Genomic DNA, 27,478 nt, shown 5'->3' with positions numbered 1-27,478 from the left:
GCCAGGGAAATGTGAGAGTCTGTAAACAAGTCTGGATGGTGCCTGGCAAAATGCCAGTGGGAGTGGTTTGTGAAGTAACGCCAGTGAGCCATTAAGTGTGGAGATTCCTGATTGGTTGACTGCTGTATCTAGTTTATGTTAATTAGATAAACTGTGTGGAATGTATAAATACTGCTCCTGTCCTACAATAAACGGCTCCCATCCCTTCTGTATCAACATACACAAATTGTTCGTCACCCCCCAACACACCGGTTATTTTGCTGCAGCCGGACTGCAGCAGACAGAAGACTCTTCAAAAAACCAAGAATGGAACTACCATATGACCTAGCAATCCCTCTTCTTGATATATATTCAAAAGATCTAAAATCATTATACTACATGGATATTGTTCTATTAATGTTTATTTCAGTGCAATTCACAATACTCAAGCCATAGAACCAATCTACATACCCATCAACACACAAACAGATAAATAAAATGTGGTATTAGTTGTGTCATTTGCTGGTAAATGGATACAAATAAAGAACATCATGCTAAGTGAAATAAAACAGAAAGTCAATTCTCTCATATGCAGAAGCTAGACCAGAGTAAAGGCAGGGGGTGGAGTGGGTGAGGTCTTAAACATATTTTATAACACCTGTGAAATAGATCCTAAATGAGAAGAAATTTAGAAAAAAAGAAGGTGAAGTGTCCTTCCAAAGGTACACTCAACCTTGAAATGGCTGTGATACACCAGGTGCTGTAATACATGCCTATAATCCCAGGACGTCAGAAAACTGAGAAAAAGGAGAATCAAGTTCAAAACCAGCCTCAGCTGGACTTGTTTAGCAAGTCCCTAAGCAATTTAGCAAAACCTTTGTCTAATAAACAAACAAACAAACAAACAAACAAACAAATAATTGTTAAGGTCTGTAAACAAGTCAGATTGGCACCTGTTATTTTGCTAGAGAAATGTTAGAGTCTGTAAACAAGTCTGGATGGCGCCTGGCAAAATGCCAGAGGGAGTGGTTTGTGAAGTAACAAAAGTGAGCCATTAAGTGTGGAGATTCCTTATTGGTTGACTGCTGTATCTATTTTATGCTAATTAGATAAGCTGTGTAAAATGTATAAATACCGCTCTTATTCTACAATAAACGGCTTCCACTCCTGCTGTATCAATCTACACAAGTTATTTGTCCACCCCCCCACTTATTCTGCTGCAGCCAGACTGCGGCAGATGGTGGCCCGTACGGGGAGCCACGGGACACTCGGGGGTAAGTGACGAAAAAAGCTGCCCATCCATAGATAGGATGGAAGCAATCTGCTCGTCCCTAGGCAGATAGGGCAAGAGGAAAAATGGCCATTTCGAGAAAATGCAGAAGATTGATACAGTATGTTTGTGTCTTGTTTTGTCTTGAAATGTTGTATTGTCTTTGTGACGAAAATATGGAAGGGGTGAGAAGTAAATTGATAAGGGAAAAAGGCACCCCAGTGGAACCAAGAGCAGTTAGGGCATGTGTTGATAAAAGCCCAGAAACTCTAGTCAGAAAGAAAAAGGAAGTTCAGAAGAAGAATTATCAGGAAAAAAGTTGCAACAAAAGGCTATTACTGAATACTTTTCATTACCGGAGGGTGTGTGAATTGACAAGGCGGCTGCCACCTGCCCAAGCCGATTGTGGTGCAGCAAGAATTTTCCAAGCAGCAATGGCCGGCTCTTCCCCCACCCCCCTGCTGGGGGGGGGCGGCAGAACGCCACTGGGAGCCCAAATCTAGACCTGACCTGGAGTCACAGTCTCGCAGACTTTTGCTCCCTGTGCCTGGAAGCAGTTTGAGTCTGGGACTCTCCCCAGGGCCATCTGGGGCTGCCGGGATGCTACAGCTGGCAGAAGACAGGACGCTACTGGTGTCCCTGAAGTTTGATCATTTCCAAGGCCAGTAACTACAATGGGTCTCCCACACCTGGAAGCTAATGAGTAATGAGCACTATTTAGGCTTATTTCAAATGTAAAAAATCCTTGAAATCATGTACTAAATTGTTCAGAAGGTTGTTTTCTTAGTGAAATGCTACAGGATTTTCTTTAGCCATCTGGAGTTCCTGCTTCCATCCCAGTGCCGGTGAAAACAAAGGTGAAATAATTTACAGTGTTGCTGAGAACCGGAGGAAACTTCAGCTGAGAACTCGAGGAGACTTCGGAGCTGTTGCTGTTTCTTCTGCTACAACTTAAGCTAGCTGCCTGCAGAACTTACCTGGACTGTGATTTACCTGGACTGTGAGTTAATCTATTGAGACACTGCTTTATGTGGACTGAGACAACAAACTGTAATCTACAACAAATTGTAACTCGGTATCTTTGCTAATGGTGTTATTGCTGGTATAATTTTTCCAAGGGCTTCTTGCATGGAGCCATCAAGTGGCTTGGTATTGTAGCATTTTGTATCCTCCCTTTCTGTTTCTAGCAGGTTATTTATGGTGTTTTCTGTAAAAAACACTATGGTCTTTATTTAAATTAAACAAAAGGGGGAAATGTTAAGGTCTGTAAACAAGTCAGATTGGCACCTGTTATTTTGCCAGAGAAATGTTAGAGTCTGTAAACAAGTCTGGATGGCACCTGGCAAAATGCCAGAGGGAGTGGTTTGTGAAGTAACAAAAGCGAGCCATTTAGTGTGGAGATTCCTTATTGGTTGACTGCTGTATCTATTTTACGCTAATTAGATAAGCTGTGTAAAATGTATAAATACCGCTCTTATTCTACAATAAACGGCTTCCACTCCTGCTGTATCAACGTACACAAGTTATTCGTCACCCCCTGGTTATTTTGCTGGAGCCGGACTGCAGCAAATAATAAAAAAGGTAAATCTCTGATTTTAATCCTTACTATTAAAAAAAAAAAAAAAGATGTGAAAAGATATGGTATAAGACGGTGACTAACATCAAATACCAGACCACGATTATTCAGGAAATACGTTACAGGACGGAAAAATGTGGATGTTTCTGGTGTCTCTTGGTATTCTACCACACTAATGTGTGCTCTATACCAATGAACCAAAATTATAATTTACAGCGTCCATTGTGAGAGTCCTCATCACCTTATCATGAAGCTCTTGTCTGACTGATATCCTGGGAAAAGAGACTTCCTCCCCTCAACACTGAAATATTATTTGGCAGATTGAAGCCTGTGGAGGGCGCCGACACACTGTGATTCCTGTGGTACACAGGACTGAAATGATTGTGGAAATTAGCCAGGGTCAGGATTTTGACCAAAGAAAAAGAGCATCTGGTTTCATTTTTATATTATCTTTGAAAGTCTAAACTCTGAACAAAATTCTTAAGAGAATTGAGACCAGCACATTTTAATGTCCAGGAATCAGTTGATATAGATGTAATCTTTAGTGGTTAAGGATTAACTAGAATTATTCAAGAAGCAGAAATAGTAGAAGAATAAAACCCCAAATAAGTACAATGCCTTTTCATTTTGATCGTGGTTAATAAAATAAACATAGAAGAAAATATATTAATTATTGGGATAATTGCTATGTTTTATCTACCAATATTTTTTTAACTGAAGATCAAGTGAAATAATGCAGATTATTGTACTCTTAAGTAGCATGTTATAAAACAGAATGCATCATCATTTATCTTAGAATTCAGTATCTTCTAAATGTACTTTAAAAAATCAAAAGAAATGTGTTTTTAACTCAGTTAATGTTTCGTGTTGGAAGATATTGATATAGGGAAAAGCCCCAGGAAAGATTTTATTTAGTATGTCAATTCAAATGTAATCATTCACTTTAATTTTATATTTCCCACATTATTCAGGTGTTTTTGAACATTATTGCTATCAAAAAAAAGTAATGTTCTTATTACCTCTTTTGATAACTGGCCTTAGGAAATGGAGGATTCATTGAAAATCTTCAAGAGGGCTAACGTGTTAAAATTTTTAACTTTCTACTCTGAAAAAATAGTATCATTAAATTTAAAATTGTATTTGCATGTTTAGGTGTTTGATAATTTAATAGTGAGACTTTAATTATTATTGTGTTTTTCTCATTGAACCCAATAAAATCAACAGGAAAAAGGATCTTTGTTAAGAAGGTGCATTTTTTCATTTTTGTTTTAGCAGGCAAAAGAATTTAGACACCCTGGTTCCTCAAAGACTCAAATTTAGAGTTTGGCCTTTATACTATTGTGGTATGTATTACTTTAGAATTTCAAAATATTTAGATAACTGTATGGAATGTAGACCTTAATTATATTGAGTTTACATCATTTAATCGTGTGTGTGTGTGTGTGTGTGTGTGTGTGTGTGTGTAACTTATTTTAAAAGACTGTTAAATAAAGCAGGTAATAGCATAAATTCAGGTGTTAAACTTCCAGTGTCAAATCTTATTTTGACAAATTATTTTCTGTGTGACCTTGGGTAAATAAATCATACCTCTCTCCCTAAGATGTTTTTGAAATTAAATGAATTCACATTTGTAAATTACTTAAAATAGTTCATTCAACTTTCAAAAACAATCAGTACGATTCTCTATTTTAACTAAATGTTGAGTACAATCCATTAGATCATCTTTACAAATGTGGAAATAACATTTTACAAAATTCAAAACCCACATATGAAGTAGGTATAAAAAGAAATGCCTTTGATATTATGAATGACATTCTCAAAAAGGCAAAGATAGCATCACAGTTGGTAAACCACGAATTCCCAAATATGGCTACAATGCAAGGAAATCTGCTCACACTACTTCTTTGACATTGTGTTAAATTTCCTTAGACAATGCAAAAGAGAAAAAAATGCATTCAGATAAGAATGAAAGACAATTATCTCTTTTAGATAAAACATTAGTGTTTGTTATCAAAGAATTCAGTAATTTAATAGTTCCATTTTTCAAACAATGCCATTGTTTTAATAAGCCCTTTCTTCTGTTGACAAGAATAAATTTGGAGGAGGAAAAATGATTTGGGGCTCATAGTTTCAGAAGTAACAGTCCATACAGCCAGCTGCATTCCTTAAGGTCTGAGGTGAGGCAGAACATCATGACAAAAGTGTGTGGTGAAGGAAAGAAGCTGGGGACACGGAACCCAGGAAGCACAGAGCTTTGCTTACCAAGAAGAAAATATGTACTCCAAGGGCATGCTCCTCAATGATCCTGCCTGTCTATAGTTACCACTCAGTTAATCCCTATATTGGGATTAATGCACTGAGAAGGTTAAGGCTCTAACAAATCAATATTTTACCTCTAAACTTCTTTTTTCCATTGCCTCACACAGGAGCTTTTGGGAGCTGCCTATTATCTAAATCAAAACTCCATTCACATCAAACTTAAAAACATATTTCCAATAAATGTGGTATGTTCACTCCAATTGAAATTACAAAACAATCAAAGAAGGTATAAATAAATTGAGATCATGTCAGAGATTACAAATTTTACTCTTGTAAATATGTAAAATTTCCCTCCAATAATATACATTCTCATGATTGTCATTGTTTCTTGTAGAGATTGACAAGTTGATCCTCAAATGCACATAGAAATTCAAAGAACCAAGACAGCAGACTTTCAGTACTTGGTTTTAATATTTTAATACTATAGTTTTATAAATCAACTGTAGGTATATAGGAGTACACGAGTAGACAAGGCAGAATGCAGAGTACATAAACAGACATAAACATACACAATCAAATAATTCTTGACAAAAATATTAGTTGGGAAAGACTTATTTTCCCAACAAATGCTGCAAAAACATCTGACTATCTCTTTGGGGAAAGACATATCTATATCCTTATCTATGTCTTTATACCTGAAGGTTCTACTAAGAAGTCTTTTGTTCTTGTTTTTAATTAGAATAACTTATGCTCCCTAAGTAGATAACTACTTCCTAGGTAAACCATAAAAATCATGAAATATCAGGCTGGGGTTGTGGCTCAGTGGTAGAGTGCTTGCCTGGCATGTGTGAGGCACTGGATTTGATTCTCAGCACCACCCATAATTAAATAAATTAAATAAAGGTTCCTCAACAACTAAAAACATCTTTAAAAATTATAAAATAAATGAAAACCCAGACTTTATGAATATTGCACATTTCTGCTTCTCAGAATATATTATTGAGGAAAAAGGGTAAGTTACACATCAGCAGAAAACACTTAGTAGAAGTACAGTTGTCCAGGTACTTGTAGTCACAATGTGGTGTGTATGCAGTACCTGTATCCTACTACCCAGCAAAAAGGAGAGCACAATTTATAAAATGTGAAAAGACTTCGAATCATGTGAAAGTATCCTCATAATCATTCATCATCAGAAAAATGTTAATTAAAACTACTAAGAAAAGTTTCCTTTTGTTGACTTTAATAACTAAAATTAAATTTTTAGTATTAAATATTAGCCAGCATATGGAAAAACTGTATTTTATGCAATATTACTGAGAGAATAAAAAATTTCAGTCACTACAAAACACAAATTGTTAGTTTCTGATAAATTAAAAAGACCTATGTCATGACTGATCAATTCCAAAACAAAGAAAACATGACTCAGTTGATTATACCCTAAGGAATATTCAGAAAACTTTTTTTTATTTACAGTAACAAAAGAGAAAAATGATATTATGTCATTATGACAAAATGTCCATTAACAAAAAACAGATGAATTTTTTTCAGATGTATAATTTATATTCAGTGGCAAAAGGAACTAATAAATAACTTGTGCTTGCAATAATATGGATGGATTTCAAAGATTTTGTAGTACATGAAAAAAGCCAGCTACAGGATTATATGTATTTCATGGTTCAATTTATATTAATTGCTAGACAGACAGAACTAATTGATGGTGATAGAAATAAGAAAAGTGTTTTGAACTGGGTACTGTGGAATATGAATTACTGAAATGAAATGTTAGGAAAATACTACAGTAAAAAGCTAAGTGGGGCTGGAATTATGTTTTGCACATATTTCACAAAACAAAAGATTCATATATATATTAAAACTTAAAATATATTCTACTCTTATTTAATCATGTGTGTGTATGTGTGTGTGTGTGTGTGTGTGTGTTTGTAACTTATTAAAGTAAAATAACAAATCCAATCTATGCATGCAACTCTATAACAAAAATCTACTGCACATATTACATGTAAAATGATGTACATAGTATCTATATAAATATTTTGATATATAATTACCTATAATGTTATTTTAAATATATGTGTGTATATAGGCATATTTTTGTGAATTTGTGTATATACATATTCACATATTTTTGTTGATATGTACATGTATGAGACATGTATATGTATGTGTGTGTGTGTATATATATCACCCTCTAAGGATATATCAATAATTGCTAAAAAAAAATATGTCATTATTTGCATTTTAAGGCCTGGACATTCTTTCATTATTTAACTGCAGGTTGAAGATATTATTTACATATTTAAATATCATACCTGTCTAATATCTGTCCTGTCTAATTATACAATTATGTACATATATAATTTTGAGGTTTATTATGCTTAAAAATATTATTTTGTAAAGAATTTTCTTTTTGCTTTTAATTATAATGGTAGTATATTGGGAATTTTTTCTTCCTTATATGATAATCCTAAAATATTCTTAGTAATTATAGTTTAATCATGAACTTGTTTAAAAACTTGTTCTTTAGGTATATCTTTGCTTGTTTTTAATCTTCTTTATACAAAACAAATATTTGCCCATTTTTCCTCATCATATTCTTTTTCTATAATTTTGAATCCAGTTTTGTTAAATAAGCAAAAAGCTATGAGTCAAGACATAAGATAATAGAACTTTAAAGATCTGAGAATTCAATCTTTTGATGAAAAGACAAACACATTTGACTCCCAGAGGCCACCCTGAACCCACAAGTGGAAGTGCTGAAGGAACAGGTTTTAGAAATTATTAATGAATAGTGAAGTATATATTGGAATGTGCTGTGTGGGATCCAAGGACGGGGGTAAAAGAGGAATAGGACTCAAAATTAGAGAATTAATGCTTGGAGTGCAAAGATGAGAAAGCACACATTAGCAATAAAGAACAGGTAGGGAAATTATATTATTTGTACCATGCTCCTTTGCAGATTGAACAAACATGGCCTTTGCCTCCTTGTTGGCTCACTGAGGACCAGGCAGCATAGCTGATATCATTTAGTAAAGAAAACCAGAGAGCACTGGAGGTCATATGGATAAGCAGGAACCTGCAATGTGTAAAAAAAAGGCACCTCACTGTGTTCCCTCTGATTACTGCTAATCTCTCTCATAGCACCATGTATGGGATACTTGCCAATTATGATGGACAACTTCAGGCTAAATATTTTGTAACGCCTTTGTAAAGATGGTGAGAAGTCATTCTGAGTTACCAGTAAACTTGTGCAAGTAAAATCAGTGAGATCATGCTCTTCTTCCATCATAAATAATAAATAAAATATAAAAATTGTTTTCAGTCTGCTGTATATAGCTCATTTAAAAGTCAAAAAACACTTTATGGATAATGATGAGCATGTTTAAATAAACTGAAAATAAATTGAATACATTGTGGTGTATAAGTGACAGTGGTAGCATGTATTTTTAAATGAAATCTTTGTGAGCTAGGCTTTTCAGATAGACATATAGGTAATAAATGTGAAAACATTAACTCCATGAGGACATAGATGTCTGATACTCACACAGTTCTATTGATGATAGTATATTATAGGTAATCAATAATCATTTTTAAAATTAGCATAGATACATGCTACTTTATTAAAATCATAATAGAAAATACATATCACATGATATTTTTTCAATAAGTTTAAAGAACTTTGAAAGCAATGAAGTGAATTTATCTAAAAGTTCAAAAGATGAAACTTACACTTATATCCCTCCTTGCACCCTTATTAGATATTATTAGCTGGAATAAGTAGAACCCATGAGCCTAGAAATTAGAACTTGGCATATGAGGAAGAAAATCACAATGAAAAACCTTAAGTAATGTAAACCACCTATGAAAGATTCAGAACTAATATGTGGGTGAATATTAAGTGTTTGTGTGTATTCAAATGTCTGTGTATATATGTATGGAATTATGGAAAGAAAAACTGGTATTTGGAATATGATGCAAGCAGTTTTAGAAATAAAAAGTAATTGGCAATATCAGGTACAAGGGGCAATTGCTCAAATAAATATCATGTAGTACAAAGCTATGCTACTTAAAGAGCAAAGTGAGACTGGAAAGTAAGAAAGAAATAATTATATTTCTGCATGTTATTTTTTTTAATAAATGAAAATATGAATTTCTGTATAAAACATTGTGTTTTCCTAATTTATTGGGTCTGATATATTCTCAGAGAAATTTTATTTCGTTCTAAAATAGTATATTTTTGTTTCTCTGACATTTTAATTTTAGCTAGTTTAGTCTTCACTCCTGACAAATACCTAAGAGCAGAAGAAACACAGTTTCTGTAATAGGCATGGTCACCTAGAAAACATTAATTACCCTATGTATCTGTCTTTATTGTTTTATTACAGTATGAAGCAAAGAAATCCATGGCAGATATACTTCATCAGAAAGACTTTCAGCTTTTTAATTGTAAAGAATTATATATGCAAAAGCTTTAAAGGACCATACTTTATGTGCTTGAATCAATCTCTCTCTCTCTCTCTCGAGAGAGAGAGAGAGAGAGAGAGAGAGAATGAAAGAGAGAAATCATAAAGCCAATGAGTTTTGAAACACATGGGCATACACACACACACACACACATACATACAAATTTTATATTTCACTTCTACTAGGAAAGAGATAGTATCTTTGAAATGTTATTAATTACACTGCTGAAGACCTGTGGGTATAAACAGCAAAGGTAGATATGTGGATAAATAATACTTCAGAGAATCATTGGGTGGGGAGAAGAAGAAGAAAAGGAGAATTTCAAAAAGTTATAAACTAAATTTCCATTGTATTTTCAGCTAGAGTGATTTCAATACAAACTGTCAAAATACTGAACTCCTACCTAGAATTTGGTAGTTCACAGAATGAAAGATAGGAAGGTAGTTTTAAAGAGAATAGAACCAGAATTGGAAGACACTGAGAAACATTTCTTCGAAGAATGTGCTAGTCAGTTGTCATTGCTGTGACCAGAATACCTGACAAGAACAACTTAGAGGATAGAAGAAAAAAAAATGTTTTGGCTCACAGTTTCAAAGTTTTACTTCATGATTGGCCAACTTCATTGCTCTGAGCCCAAGATTAGCAGAGCATCATAGCAGAGGACACTGTAGAGAAAAGCTACTCAGCTTATGGGAAGCAGAGAGAGCAAGGGGAAAGGGTTACAGGGAAGATTAACCATTCCAGTGTATTCATTGGTCCACCTTCTCCAGCCATTCCTCAGCAGCCTACATTAGCACTCAATTCATTCAAACTAGGAAGGACTGATTAGATTATAGCTCCCACAATCTAATCCTTTTACCTCACAATATTCCTGAATTAACATAGAAACTTTTCGGGGGACATATCATATTCAAACCAGAGCAAAGCAAAAAATCTGAAAAGTAAACAAGGGTAAAAAGAAATAAAGAGGGAGGGGATAAAACATCCTACAGATTAAAAAAAAAGTAAAACAAATCTCACTTAACCCCTCACTTTCACCTACTGCAGTAAACATCAACAAGATCACCAATTAAATAATATAAAAATCACTTGAATAGCAAAAGTGGGTATTTTTGGATTTGGATACCTGAGAAGGCAGAATAATGGAACTGAAAGATATTAACATGCTACTTTCTAAAAATTATGCCCATTTCCTTATATGATAAAAGTGAGTCAAGGATACAAATGGAGTAAGCACTACAAGCCAGCAGACCTAAACATAGAGATTATGCCAAATTTTCCCATAGGTGTGATCCTAAGGGTCTTTTGCAATGGAAGAAAGAAGCAGAAGAAGAAATATGTGGTGTGAGGTAAGTCAGACTCAATGCACCACAGATGAATTTGAAGGGATAGTATGGAGTAATGACTTAAGATTGCAATGCAAATGGAGAGGAAGTATCAAGTATGATATAAGCCAGACTAAGTGCACCACAGATGGATTTGATGGTATAGTAGGGAGTAATGACCAAGAAATGCAAATGGAATATAGAAACAGAACAAAGAATGGCAACAGATTCTCCCCTGAAGTTGCCAAAAAGTAATTTAGCTGGTGTTCACCATGATTTTACCCAGTGAGAACTGTGTCAGACTTCTGAATTACTGAACTGTAAGAAAATAAGCTTTTACTGTTTTAAGCTAAGGAATTTGTGGTAAACTTCAGCAGGAGGCACAAAAAACTAATAAAACTATTCACCTGTTATGCCTAAGGTTAGAAATATACAAACTTTAAATAGACCTCTGATATAAAAGAAATGAAAAGCAAAGTATTATAGCAGATAATTATTATATAGAAAATACACAAACCCATAAACAAAAAAGTATATTTTATTGGTACTACTTGAAGTAAATATTGAAGATAAATAGTTGAAGATTTTAAAAAGTAATAAAAAAATCCATAATGTCAGATATCCAGAAAATAGGAATAAATATCCAAAATAGGAATAAATGCTAATAGATATGATTATACACTGGTAAATCAGGAAAAAAAGTATAACATAAAATTGCTAAGTGAAAAGAAATTAGAATTAAATCAGAGAACAGATTTACTAAGTAAGACTAAACTACAACAAAAAAATACACAAAATTTATATAAATAAGGAGAATTTTAAAAAAGCAAAGAAAAAGAAAGAATATGTAAACTCTTATGCTAGAGTTTTTTAGAAATGATTTCCAAATATTAAATAAGTTATTTCCCACCATGTTCCTTGAGAAACTTAGGCTATGTGAGATATAATTTAATTAAAGTTATAGAATTTGAGACAATGAAAAAAATTCTGGAAACTCTAAGCAAAAATCACATTACTTAAAAGTTTGTAAAATTAGGCCAGTTTAAGATTATTCAAATAGTATCTACCAAAAAAAAAGAAATCAGGCAATAGAAATTTTTAAAAATTCTGGAAATTCGGGGGACATATCATATTCAAACCAGAGCAAAGCATATCATATTCAAACCATAGTTTTCTATTTAGCAATATTTTCAATTAATTCTGAAAGTTTTAAAAATACATTTTGGGGTTGGGGATGTGGCTCAAGCGGTAGTGCGCTCGCCTGGCATGCGTGTGGCCCAGGTTCGATCCTCAGCACCACATAAAAACAGAGATGTTGTGTCCGCCAAGAACTAAAAAATAAATATTAAAATTCTCTCTCTCTCTCTCTCTCTCTCTCTCTCTCTCTCTCTCTCTCTCTCTTCTCTCTTAAAACATACATATTGAAAATGGAAAAGCCCAAAGACTTCTTGTGAGTGTGTCTTTATTATTTTAGTAGAATAGAAGCTTCATCCAAACATGAGATAACTGGCAAAAGCTGAAAAAAAATTAAAAGAATATGAATCAGTATATTTAATAGTGTAACTGGGAATAAAACAAGAGTCCACTGCCCGTAATTTTCTATCCCTGTCTCTGTCTCTCTCTTTCTCTCTCTATCTAGATAGTGGACAGACAAAAATATAAAAAAAGGCAGAGTCTCTGAGATTTATTACACAGCTTCATTTAATTACATAGGCTGGGAATTCCCACCATCTACATAATGCAAAATGGTACCTCCAGGATGCTATTTATGTAATTTACCTTGAATCTGAAGGCCTAAGAAATAAGAGAAACAATGTTTGAGGATAAGGGAAAGATGGATATACCAGCTGAAATAAGAACAAATCATTTTTTCTCTGGCTTTTTCTCTTTAGGCCCTCAGTGAGTTGCATAATGCTCACCCACACTGGAGAGAGTGATCTTCACTCATCTTACCCATTAAAATGCTTACCTCTTTTAAAAACTCCTTCAAAGAGGCATCTAGACACAGACTTTACCAAGTCTGTGTGCCTTAGCCCAGTCGGGTTGACGCATAAAATTATACCACAGCACATACACATTATATTTTTTTTACAACATAGTAAAGTTGGAAGTAAATTATGGGAGAAGTGAAACAAAAGAGGAAGTCAATAAATTTTGTATATGTAGTAGGTGAGGGCCCAAAGATACTACTAAAGTCAATATTCCAGCAAGTAAAGTGTTCTATAAAACAAACAAAGGTATTCAGTATAACAAAATAATAAACATTTCTAGCTGCTAGGTATATTTTAAATGGAAAACAATACACTGCATATGAAGAATTGAACCAATGCTTACTATAAACACAGTAACATAATATATGTAACACACACATTCATATATATATATATATATATATATATATATATATATATATATACATATACATGTATATGCTGTGATATTTATAGACATACATGTATAATTGTATACGTTAATTATAACATAATATGATCAGAGACTAAAGAAATGTTTTGTATCAATAAATGTGAATGGATGTATTTGGTTCAAATGAATTCATAATGCTTTTGTTTCATTAACAAAGTTTTATATTTTTTCATTCACTGCAGAATAATTTATAAAACTCAAAGATTTTACTGTCATAAAACCATTTTACTACAAGCAAAGGATGCTCTCCTGTAACAACCTAAATCTCAGGTGTAAGATATTTTAGTTTACAAATCCTTGAGAAACTCATTACATTCATACCTGAAACAACTGCTGACATCATACAAAGTTCCTTAGCAGCGGACAGACTACTTTCTCATGATGGAGGTCTCCAATGGTGAGCTGGTCATGGACACAATCTAATTCTTCAGATGACCTTGATAATTACATCCATCACCCCCCCAAACTGCATAGTCTCTCTTGAAACTTGATACAAATCAAGAATCTAATTATTTTTCTTTAAAAAAAATGCTAACACAGTGATACATCTTCTATGAAAAAACTGCCAAAGCATGGTTAAAAAATACTATTTTTAATTAATAAAGCCCAAGTATTGGTCACTACCTGTTAGCTTTAGGAATGAGCATATCATCAATTCAGACTTGCTAACAGTAACCCACACTATCAATTCTGTATATCAAAGACACACTAAATCAAGGTGATTAAGGCTGCCAACAATGTCATAGGAAAAATAGTCCTGTACATGAAAATGATAAGAAAGAAGTTGACAACTTGATAATAGGCAAATCTGAGTTAAAAATTAAGTGAAACAAAGAAGTAATATAATACTAAATGGATTTATAATGAAGATATATCAGCTATGATTGTCTATATAGAAAAGAGTAATTGCTCAATTCAAAAAGTATAGGAAATGAAAAGAAAAATACAAACACAATACTGATAGAAGACTTTAATATGCCAATAATATACAAGTCTTAATGATAATACAGTACAAATATTCTAAAAATAAGGATTTAAATCATAGAAAAGAACACAATTTATTAAAATCTTAACTTTAGTGTCTAATTATACAAGATATGCAGGAAATAAATATTGATATTCTAGCATTGTAATTTTTACTCATTTTAATATAAAACTATAAATAAAAAAACTATAGGTCAAAAGCAGAACTGTAGATTCATAAGAACAATTTTAATACTTATAAGCTATTAAAAATGGGCATTGGTTGTTATGCAGCATTATTATTGGCAAAACATGACTAATACTTTCCCCTAAGTCTTGATATACACTGTTGAGAGGTATCTTGAAACACTAAGCATGGACATAAAATCAATCACCATCCTGATGAGATATGAGCCCGGAGAACTTTGAATACTATTTTAAATAATAAACTTAAAACTCCTCATCACATTGTCTAATCTAAGAATAAAATTTACTACATTGAAATTATTATATTATTGTGATATTAAAATTATAAGATACACTCTGGTAAATGGATGCTTAATTGGTGAGGGGCAAATGTTAACTGCTTAATAAAACAAATAATGGAAACAAAAGCATTAATTGTCAGTATTTTTTCTCATTAATACATAATTACTTTTACTTCAACTTGCAAAAGTTTCTAAATTTATCCAGACTCATTATTGCTTTTACTTTTTCCAATGAGATGGAATTAAAACTATATTTGGAAAATCACATTTATTCTAATTATACTCATCATATATTTCTGAGAGAAAAGAAATTGTCAAATAGATTTTTTAAAGCCTGTTTATGATGGTTATATTATAGGGGTGTTGGCTCTATGTATGGTTAAAATTCTTTTTTACACAAAAACTTCATTTGCCTTATCAGCACTGCTGATATAAATGTTTTTACTATTATTACTACCCTGGATATCTATAAATATATATCTATTATTTATTTATAGCTATATATAGAGAGATATATATTTTAGTCTTCCTACTAGATATTATGAGTGTAAGAGTTTTAGGCTTAAAACTAAGACTTTTATTTCGAACTAGGAGTAGAACTTTGTGTAATTTTATTTAACCTGACTGTTCTTGGATTTTCCCCACAGATAAAAGGGAGAGAACAATAGTGATTACCTCAGAGTCATTTATGACAATTAAATGTATTAATGTATTAAAATAATTAGTAATCCTGGCATACAGGAGGCAAATAAAAGTCATTATCATCATCATCTATATCTTCTTATTCTTTTCTAGTATGTTACAAAAGATAGTCAGAAAACTCTATATATCAGTTTTCCATGTAAGCACAAAAATATTTTTTTTTATTGATGTTTTAAATATTTTACTCTACCAATACAAAGATGCTTTGTTTTGTTCTAAATGATTTGGAGAATATCCTTGAGTTTGTGTGTATTTTTCTTGCATTTTTAACAAAATTGAAATATTTATATTAAAAAACATATCAAAATTGATTGTGCTAAATACTCTATATTAGAAATGGACAAAGATTTCAATGTGATAGGAGAGTGAAGGTATAAAATATTTTTCTTAAAATAACTTAAGTCATCCAGTTTTATGCTAAAGATACTCCTAAATTAAAGTTAACTTTTCTATTCCTATCTAATAAATAAAACTTATTAAAGAGTACATCAAGTTTGTGTTTTCGTTCATGCAATCATCTTCATGCTGTCTGCTCAGGCTATCACTTTTGGGAAGATGATGTAAGAAAGTTTCGATCTATAGCTGGCATAATTGTGCATAGATACTGTCAAGAATTCCTAGTCAGAGACTGTCATCTTAAAAGGTTACTGTGATATTTCTAGAATATGCTTTTTCAAATATGAATGAAACATGCTACCTTTTTGGTTGAAGGTGGGGAATGTATTGAACCTGACATTTTCCACAGTGCCAGAATTAGAAAACATTTTTTTTTGGAATGCCAACATTAATCAATCACTCAACAAGAATTTATGTAATACCTATTTAGATGCCCAAGGCACTATGGGAACTATGGTTTTATCAAATTTAAGCACTGAACCTAAAAAATCTAAGAATTTTCTTAATCTAAATTATATAGACCCATCAACAGAGTGTAACACTCATACATCGGAACTACTGATGTCAATAAAGCCTTTGAATGCTCACAGTAACTGCAAATGAAGCCAAGTTATGACTAAAAGAAATGTAGCTCCTTGAGGAAATAGAAATATGAAATTTAATTATGTATTCAAGTGATGATAATTGCTCACTCATGAATTTACTGTGCTAAAATCTTACTTTTCTAAAAGAAAAGTAGAACATTCCAAAAGTAGAAACAATCATTGACTTTGGCTTTTGTTTGTTTGTTTGTTTTTGTTTTTTTAAGATGCACTGATGTTAACAAAATCACTAAGGAGAAATTCATTTAAAATGAATCATTATTTATCAAAATAAAGGCAAATTGTAACAGTGGCACAGATTGTACATATTGTGAACAAAACTCATTTAAAATCCTTTTGATTGTAAAATAGAGACAAAGAATATAACATAGCAAGAGTCTTAGGCCTGCTTCTAATTATTTTACATTGTGTGGGAGGTTTTCTCAGATAAATTCGGGAATGAAGTAGCTGTGTTATCCTTCCTGTGGAGTTGTAAATGTCATGTTCCAAATTGAGGATAATTCCACAGCTGGAAAAATTTTCACAAATGGTCTACCACTTCTTTTGTGCTCTTGCTAATCTTTAATCCTTTCCTATATAAATCCTTTAATTAAAAACTATCCATTGAATTAACTCATGGATGCTTTAGATTGGTTCTCTTTATAATGAATGGAAAATATGATGGTATGAATGATTTTTGTTTGCCCCTTTTACTATTTTTTGTTGTTGTCATTGTTATTATTATTTCTTATATTTGTGAAAAGTAACTTTTTCCATCTTTGTTTCATTTATCAGTAACAAAATCTGTAAATAAGTAGAAAATATGGCAAGGAGGTAAGTACTATATATTAAGACTTAAAGAATTAATGAGATTTTTCAGGAGGCACATGTGCAAATTGTAATATGCATAAAAAGAGTCTGAAAAGTATAAATTAAATGCAATTTTCCAGAATTTACATAATTTACATAAAATTTTACTTACTTTATAGGAGCTGGAATTTAAAATATATTCTTTCATTTTACTTTATTTTTAAATCAACACCATGTCTTTTGGCTTCATGCTCATTCTTATCAATTATCTCACCTCTCTTCCTTGGTTTTGCTGTAGATTCATGAAGTTAGTCTCCAAAGTTTGTGGATCATGAGGATGAGAACTGTCATTGGATATTAATACTTGGTATATCTTGATAATATCAAAAAGTGAAATTTATTAAAAATGCAAATTTAACCCTTATTACCTGGAAATAATAAGCAAAAAAAATACAAAAAGAAAATAATCTCAAATAGTGAAGCTTTTTCTAGAAAAGTTTTTCTTGTGATCTAACATCATGGCATTATAGTCTTTTTCAAAACTTTCTGTAAGGAATAGTTCCCCTTCAACTCAGTCTTTCCACAGTATTAGACTATGAAGTTCCCACAAACTGTGACCCAGACTCAAACCTATCAGAACAGAATCTGAAAAGACTATCATTCTCTAATTGCTAGCACATATTTTAGCTTATTTTGATTCCGATTACCATAGTCAGTGGCTTTTCACAAATATCCCAAACCTATTTGTAATAAAATTTCATTGAAAATAGTATTTTGCCTTTCTCAGATTTTTATGCCCTTAAATATTTATTTATAACTTCCTAAACTAATTAATCAAAATTCTTATTTCCTGAATATTATTCAATGGTGATTCAGCACAGCTGAATTCTAGGAGAAAAATTGTTGCCAAAAAATAAACAAAGAAATCCTTAAAACACTTCCTACAACTTTTAGCAGTTCACTACCTGAGGATCAAAATATTATAAGCATATAATACATATATGCACATATTTTAAAATAAATATAGTAAATGAATGAGTGAAATTAAATAAAATGAATAATGAATCTAATAGTAAATATGTTTTAATTTGTCCAAAAATGCTTATTGAGCACCTAGTCAGATGTAAGTGGGACATAATAATGAAGAAAACTTAGACAACCAGGCTATCATGAATTTTACCATTCTGTTTGGGTGAGACAGAGAATATCATAGTATACAGTAATTCATTAAAATGTTAAGAATGTTGAAGTATTAGGAAGAAAACAAATACATGGTTGAGACAGGCTGGGGAAATACTATACATTTAATTTGAAATAAACTGGATCAGGTTACCACAATTGGAAACAAACATTTTTATTATTATTATTAGTTACACATGACAGTACAATAATCAAACTTTTTGATCAAGAACTTATAAAAGGCAAGGAAATGAAAGGAGGAAGAAGAAGCTGTCACTGTAAACACACAGAGGTAGGAAATAATAATAGAGCTGCTGGAGTGGAGCAAATGTGAGGAAAAAAAGAAAAAGAGTCACAGGAAAGAATTGAGGCCAATGTTAGAATTTTGTACTCAACTTTGACTAAAAGAGTTTATGAGAAAGCAACAGCCACTGAGTAAATTCACTGTGAACAAGTCTTCTGACCTCATTTCTGACAGTAGTGTGTACCTGCATCAAAATAAAATGAGAGTCCACCTAGCAAGATATTTGATTTGAATATCAGACAAGGAAGTTGTTGCCTCCCACCAGGAAGTTGCAAGATTCTTTACATATTCTAATCACTTTTACTGTCAATGTGACCAAAAAATCTGACAAGGACAATGCAGGGGAGGAAAAGTTGGGCCACAGTTTCAGAGGTTCAGTCCATATGCCCAAGGAGGTGAGGCAGAATATCACAGCAGAAGGGCAAGCAAAGGAAAGCAGCTCAGAACATGGCAACCAGGAAGCAGAGAGAGTGCTGAGCTTCCTTCACCAAGGACAAAATATATACTCCAAGGGCACAACCTTCTGACCACACCCTACCAGTCTATAGTTACCATCCAGTTAATCCATATAACTGGATTAACCCACTGTTTAAATCATGCCTTTCATAATACAATCATTCAACCTCTGAAATGTAATAATTTCACATTGTCTTACACATGAACTTTGGGTGCCACCACATATCTGAACTATTAACAGTGTATTTTAAAAATAGAACAAATCCAACCACATGAATGTGAGATTTGTAAGAATAGGTAGGATCAAGAATTACTCCAATAACATGATTGAGCATTTCACTGGAAAAACAACATTGCCAATCACAGGTGAAGAAGACAGCAGGTAGAGAAGGTTCAATATGGATTTGGTGGGAATTAGATGGCTCATCTCTGAGTATGTGAAGTAAATGATGCTACTAATAAGTAGTAATAGTATTCGAAGTTTCCAAAAAATTTTAGGCTTGTAAACTAGGTAATCTTGAGCATTAAAATGATGTTTATAAATATAGCAATGAGGAAAAAAACCCACAGGTAATTTTAAGTTGAGTTCAAACTGTTTGTTCAAAACAAAAGTGTTTCAGTTGGGCAAATTTATTAATCTTTTATAGGAATTCAGAATTAAATGTATAGGTAAGGAGGCTTCAGTGAAATCTTGAGAAACAGAACAATACAAAATTTTTTAAAAAAAAAATTCTTCAGAACAATCACTGATTTCTTTTTTTACAAGACTGAATGGATTATTAGGCAAAACTATATTTGGAGGAAGGAAAAAAATTTGGCATGTGTTACCTTGGCAATTGTCCAAGTGTACAATTTCAAGTCCCGACTGAAAGAAGGGCATAGCAGTACTTAGCCAATCTATTAATTTATTTAAAAGAAATAATATGGATATATTAACACTATATAACTTATTGTAATGATTAAACTCTTTTAAGTGTGTGGCAAAAACTAACAAGAGTGCTGCTTAGTGCTTAGGAAAATTGAAAAAAAAAAGGTAACAGACTAAATAAAGTCCATTTACATTTTAAGAGTCTCCAGTAAAAGAATCATTGACACATGTAAGAAAGTTGATTGGATTAATAAATAAGGCCCCAATTCTACCTTGAATAACCATAATGGATGAGATGCTTTGATAGTGACTGGATATATATTCAGTGAATAACTATCATGTGCTACATACTCAGCACTATCTACTGAGAGAACTGTTGAGGGGAAGACAGCTAGCACCCTTACATTAGAGGTCCTCGCCACACATTTATTCATTTTATTTCTTACTTGTCATTCTGCATATTGTTTTGTTATTGTTGAACATATGTAACATTGGTTATACTTACTTGCCTAGAGGCAAGGTCCACAATTCAGCCATTTGTTCTATCAAAACGTTTTGAAAATTTATTAGCTTTGTATGATTTTATTCTTCAAATAAACTTCAGAGGTAAGTATTGATCATGATTAATAAAGGAGTTCTGAATGATTGCAGGCATCAGTCTATCCTACCATCCCTTTAGGTATTCATTGGATCAAAAGACCTGTAATAAATGAGAAGTGATTCATTTTCTTATAAATATGTCTAGTGAAAATCATTTAATAAATATCTGAGTTATGTGTTTGTCTATATGTATTTGTAAACTTCACAATGTGAATGAAATCATTGAACATTTTATGGAATTAATTTTATTGTTTTCATAGTTTGTATACACATATCTATGAATATACTATTGATATAAATTATAGACAGTTAAGTACATACATTGATACCTGAACTAGATAAGAAGGCATCCTTAATCCTCAATCCTAAATCTAAAATTATTTTATTTTAGAATATATAGCAAATAGATATATCTGTATATATAGAGATAGAAAGAGATAACTCAATCTGACTGAATATAAAATTATATATGTCTTTGGTAATTTGTTGAAAGTAAAAAAAATGAGAACTCAGTTATCATTACTAATGATCAAAAGATTTATAAGCCAATATTTTTTTACTTATTTGAATATTTAATCATGAAAAAGAACAGAATGATTTATTATTATGTGTTTAGAAATTTTGATTATAGGAAAATCTAGGAGTTTTGTCATAAAATCAGAGTTTTTCAATAACAATTTTACCATATTTTCATTTGTAGAAGAATGTTTATATGAGTTGTTTTTACATATCTAGGAGTTCAAATATTTGTTGATTTTAATAGATGCTCAATAATTATTTGACAAATGAGCATATACATGGATAAATAGATAAGTATTCCACATTCGTTCCATGAAATCAATAGTCTGTGATACTGAAGACAGTTGCCTTAATCCCTACACAAAACAAAATTTGGACATAGAATAAGCTATACCTTGTGTGTTCCTTTGGTAGCAAATAATTCTAGAAGAACAAATAATTCTAGAAGAACACTAATTCTAGAAGAATAATTCTAGAAGAACAATTAAGAAAAATTAAACAGGTAAATATAGGCATACATTTTGAATTTCAGGGTTACCAAGAAATCTCACACCTTTACCATACCACCTTCATTGCCAACAAATATTAGTTCGGAGAGTATTTTTGGAAAATTGGTTTGGATCATTGTCACAATTCTTGAATTCTTAAAAAAAAATGTATGTCAAAATAAATGACAACAAGTTAATGTCGCTTTTAAATTATTTGAGCATAGATAATTATATCATTTAATTAAGAATGTCAATTACCAACATCTAATATTAATAAAAACAACTAATTCTGGAAACATTAAAACTAATGTTTAAACAAAATTATATTTTGAATCATAGTATAAAATGCTCATAAGATACATATCCTATTATCTTTTCCATTGTTAAACAAAATTTTTAAAATGGATCCACCTGTAACATTTTACTGCTTTTACAAGTAGTGCAAGTACCTTATTATGAAGTATTCTTTTTAAAATACATATTTTTAGTTGTTAGTGAACATAATACTTTTATTTTATTTTTTATCTGGTGCTGAGGGTGGAACCCAGTGCCTCATGTATGCTAGGCAAGTGCTCTACCACCGTGCCATATCCCCAGCCCCAATTTTATTTTTAATGAACTCTTTTTCTAGGGGCTTTGGAGAATTTTTCTTCCTTTCAGTTCAACATATAAAGCATTTGTTGTTGTTGTTGTTGTTTCTGAAACTTTATATTTTTGGTAGCCAGACTTCATTATATCATTAATGGGCTCTTGAACTTGAGGGAGTGTGCCAAATTAGATCTTACTATACAGTGTGATGTGTATTTGGTCTTAAATGTGGCTGTAATTTTAATTAGACCACCTGGCTTGTTTATCTTTTATTATCTTTTCATTATCTTTCATTATTACTATGCAAACCTAAGTATCTGTGGTCAGAGTGATGTGGGGCAACCTGGGAGTTAGAAAACATTAGTGTTCAAAAAGAGTGAAATAACTAATTCTGCACTAAGGACATGTCAATATCATACCTTGACTTACTCCAAAACCATAGCATTTTCACTAATTAACACACAAATCTTTGATATTGTTTACAGTATACTCAACAGGAAACATAACTTTGCTTAGATCCAATAAAGTATTCCACTTATAAATAAATTATGTTGTGGAGTTTGAGAAACAAAGAATCAGTTAGTGGCAGCTAAACTCCATGATTCTCAGAAACTTTGGACTGGCACTATCTGCCAGTGTATTTAACTAAAAAATCCTCCCTCCCTTTTCTTTGCTATTGAATCATTCATTGACAGAAAAACAGACTTTGTTACACATAAATGTGTAATGCCTTTTTGGAAAGTTGACATAATTGCAATGATGTATCTTAATGGAACATTCAGCATTATTACTGTCATTACTAGCCATTTTCAAAGTCATCATGGGAGGTAAATATATTTTCCATTAAAACATGATTTCAGTCTGAGATCTGTTTGAACTATTATTGCCTATAAACCTCAATAGCACAGATGTCATACAAAAATGAGAAAAATGTTTTATTCCTTTCTCAATTATTTCAGGAAATATCAACAAAATGAAATTATTGCATTGCTTGGTGTCTTTAGTACAAGGATGACAATATTTTAAAGTTGTTTGAATGGTACATTGAAATGATATATAAATTAAAATTTTAATATTAAGATTTTTTTTCACATATTATAACACAACAAGACTCACTAGGAAGGATAAGTCTTGACTAAGTTATATTAAATTGGTTACCGTTTTCAATATTAAAGTGGCTTTGTCTTCTTACCTGTATTTAATATAATTTTCTACCAAGATATTTAGTTCATGGAAAACTTCATTTCTTCCTAGGGGGGGAAAAAGAAGCTGGAGACAAAGTAGTTGTAAAAACTGGTTTATTTTTTAAAAAATAAATACAAAAATATAAATATAAAACATTAGCAGATAGAATTTGATGAAATGAAATTGCACAAATTTTTGTATACCAGGTTGCATATCACACCTATTAACACCACATGTACATTTTTTCTTTTTAAATTTAATGTACAGAACAGGATATATCTTAAAATTTGTCTGCACCTTTTCAAAAACTTCATTTGCAAGGGCAGAACATGTATCTAACAGAAGCGGCTCATTTCTGAGGTTGATTAAGGGAGAGCTATCCTGTTCATGTTTTTGAATTTTTTTTTTTTTTTTTTTTTTTTACTAAGATGGACAACACTGAATTTCCATAGCTTTGGTTCTTGGAGTGATTAAATAAAATGTCGCATATATTCCATGAGACATCCTACAGGAAATAATTAATGCAATTAATGAACAAATTAAGAAATAAATGGGAAAGAATTGTGCTGAGTGGCAGGAAACGTCTCCTGATTATCAAATATGGTGAAGTGGAGACAGTGTCCTTTACGTCGCTTCCTCTTATTGAGCAGAACAGAAATCCAGGTTAGGAGTTTTGTCACTGTCCCCACCACCATACATCTCCGCGAGCTTGTTAAGCCTGGGACCCCACTCCGGGAGGTAATCATAATTCTGGTCTCCTTCGGTGGTGCCTGACTCCAGGGAGCTCAGCGACTCAGCCACCGAGTAGTTGCCCTCATAGGCGTAGGTGGCCAGGGAGTCGTAGGGTGGTGCGGTGGGATCCAGGTCGTGCTCCTTGAGCCTCTTGGCGATGAAATCCCGCACATCCGTGTTGTCAGGCGCTGTGGGAGTCCTGTGGGGGATAAAGAGCGCTTCTGGCATGATGTCTCGCCTCAGCTTCTTTTTCTCGATTGCTGCAGGATTCCTCAGGGTGCCAATGTCAAAGGCCTGGGTGTTCTCCTCGCCACCACCTTCGTCATTATAGCTCACGATGTTTTTCCTGATGTCCTCCTTGGATAAGATCAGAGGTTCCTTCTTCCACTGTCTCTTTAGAGCTGCAAACAGTACTACTATAACTTGAAAAAAAAAAAAAAGGAGAGACGTAAGAAGCCCATTCAGAATGCTATCAAGCAAGTGGGAGCAGGAAAAAGAAGCATGCGTTATTTAGATATTGTTTTTACTTCCCCATTTTTTCTTGCAAGTTCCTTTTTTTTTTGGTTGGGGGAAGCAGAAAAGGGTTTAGTGAAGGTAGGTGATGTTCAAAAGCTGTGTTTCTGACTTATTGTTAAGGCACTGTGGAATCTTCCTTAATTACAGTGCATATTTTTTCTGTTTTTCTAAGAAATGTTAGTTTCTGGATGTTCAGAATATATGAGCCTTGTGTAATAAATGGTAAGATAGATGTTATACAAACATTAGAGAAGTTGAACTAAGCTTCATGTAAGATCCAAGTGGCTAAAATATGCCTGTATTTTCACATCCTTACCATTCTTAATAAGGTATAGAATATTGATTCTGTTAAATAACTGTGTTGATTGATTTATATAGCTTTGTTTCTTACTTTATTAAAAGAAGGCCTACATTATAGAAAATAAGACCCAGATGTTTAGACATAACATGGGTTTAGAGGTTTATGATGCTTTCCTTAGAAATATATATCTTGTAAGAGAACTCCCCCAAATTGTTAGATGACAGTACAACAAGTATATTCAAGTCACTACACTGGATTAACTCCAAATCAATGCAGGGACCTTGGCCAGATACATTTTTATTTATTTTAATTTTATTTTATTTTGGTGCTGGGTATGGACCTCAGGGCCTTGTGCTTGCAAAGCAAGAACTCTACTAACTGAGCTATATCCCCAGCCCAAGATACATTTTTAAAAATTTGTATACATAAGTTGAAATGTGTATTGCTCACAAAGGACAGTTCTCCACTTTGATGAGACAGTAACAATAAGTATAAAAATAATACTGTTAATAACCAAAATAATGTTAATAACATTAACATCCTCTAAGAGGAAGTTAACATCAAATTCTTCTGATTGCATTTAAATTTCCAACTATTATTTGCTGTTCCCAAAAATTTAGATTCTGGTCCATTAAATTGATTTAGAGAAACAGATGGAAATTCAATTACATAGGTAAAAGAAGGGGAGAAATCTTTCTCTTATATATATATCTGTCCTTAGCCTCTTTTAGAAGAATGTCTAAAGGATTGGCGAATTATGATATTTTTGTATCAAGATATTCTAAGTTCTGTTTCCTTATTTATTAACATGGAATTCTCACACTATTGGTCTTCAAATCTGTGACAGGGCAAAAAAAGAAACTTTTCTAATTCTACCAAAAGGAGTTTTAACCCACTGTTAAGTAATCTTGGCCTTAAAATGATAAAAAAATAGCCCTTGATGAAGACAGAAAGCTGTTTATTATTCAGGTCTTTGGGAAAAATTAATTTTATTTTGCTTAAACTCATGTATTCATGCATCCATAAAATGTATGAAGTAAAGTTTTGAAACTCAGATTGATTATTATGAACAAAATGATTTTACTGAGTCAAAAAGCTTCTAATAACAAAAATTTAGTAATATTTATTCCAACTCCAAGTTCATTTCCTTGCTTCTTGGAATGTCAGATATAGTGTTTTCAATAAGGGTCAGAGGGATACCCAAAACAATAGTTTGAAGCTAATGCATCTGGAGAGTAAATTTAATCTCATTCTTAACTCAAAAGCAGTTAAAAAGCAATTTACCCTAGGTTATAAAATCAAGAATCATTATTTTAGAGACAAGTAAATCAAATAAAGGGAGAGTTTTAACATTTTTTTAGTGAACACATAAGACAGTGAGGCCTCAACCCAGCCATTATGAGGAAAAAAAAACATGGACAAAAACTCCAAATTTCACTGGAAAATTGTACACACAATCACCAAGAAGCAAGGTGCTTTGGTTCAACTTCTCACAAATTGATGGCCTTGGAGAATGCTTTAAGTATTTCGAACATTCATCTTTATTATGTATAAAGTGAAGATAACCATACATACTGCATACATTGTTTCATCAAATGAAAGATAAAAGTGTTTTTCATTATTTTGTTGTTTACACTGTTTGACAAAATCAACTTAATAAAAGCTTGCTACTCTTGATGTTATTCTTACTGGAGATTTTATATTTAATACATATTTCAGCAGAATGACTGAATATAATTTACATATAAATTATAAAGTCCTCAAATAAATAGATTATTCATATTTGAACTTTTTGATTTAATTAATATAAAGTCTGTTTCTTGACTTCTCTTAATATGTTTAGTAATACAGAAAAGTCAAAATATGAAAATAAACTTTTATCAATTCTCCCATATTCTGTTAAGTGAAATCATTTATTATCTTTGTTATATATGAAAATACCTCATAACTAAATATTGATTGAGTACTAACTTCAAAAATTATCCCATAGTATTTTCAAAATGGTGAGTTTGTGTAAGTAAATATCAAGTTTACATAGATGAGAAGTTTTTTTTTACTGTTTTCTGAAAATCTGCTTTGTAGACCAAAAGAAAATATTATTTTCTTTCATTTATTCATTTACACACATACAGCATATCTCAATCCAATATTCATGAAGAAAATAGGATTGGATACATTGTAAGCATTGTTACATTGTTTAAAGCAATAAAATAGTCAAAATCCATGAAGAATCTCAATATATACCCAGCAGCATGCAAATTATTTAACATTTCTGAGCATTGATTTCCACTCATTCAAACAAACACATAACTTAAAGGATGTATTTAACTGAAAGTAATAACAGAAAGCCTGGGCTAACTCTAAGAAGTGCCTAATAAAGTTCCAGAGTGAAGTAAAGATTTAATAAAGACAAATATCCCACTACCTAGCATATTATACTACTGACTTTTTCTTTACATGTTAATTGACCTAGTATTCTCACATGGAATT

The 27,478-nt window shown here is 32.1% G+C and overlaps 1 pseudogene; it reads right to left on the bottom strand.

Moving 5' to 3' along the window:
* Positions 1–24,078: 24,078 nt before the first annotated feature.
* Positions 24,079–27,478, bottom strand: part of LOC143387180 (cadherin-10-like) — a 35,538-nt pseudogene continuing 32,138 nt past the window's right edge.

This window comes from Callospermophilus lateralis, unplaced genomic scaffold, assembly GCF_048772815.1.
Source record: "Callospermophilus lateralis isolate mCalLat2 unplaced genomic scaffold, mCalLat2.hap1 Scaffold_121, whole genome shotgun sequence".
Classification (NCBI taxonomy): domain Eukaryota; kingdom Metazoa; phylum Chordata; class Mammalia; order Rodentia; family Sciuridae; genus Callospermophilus; species Callospermophilus lateralis.
Note: the sequence above shows the minus strand (reverse complement) of the source record. Positions and strands in the feature narration are given on the sequence as shown.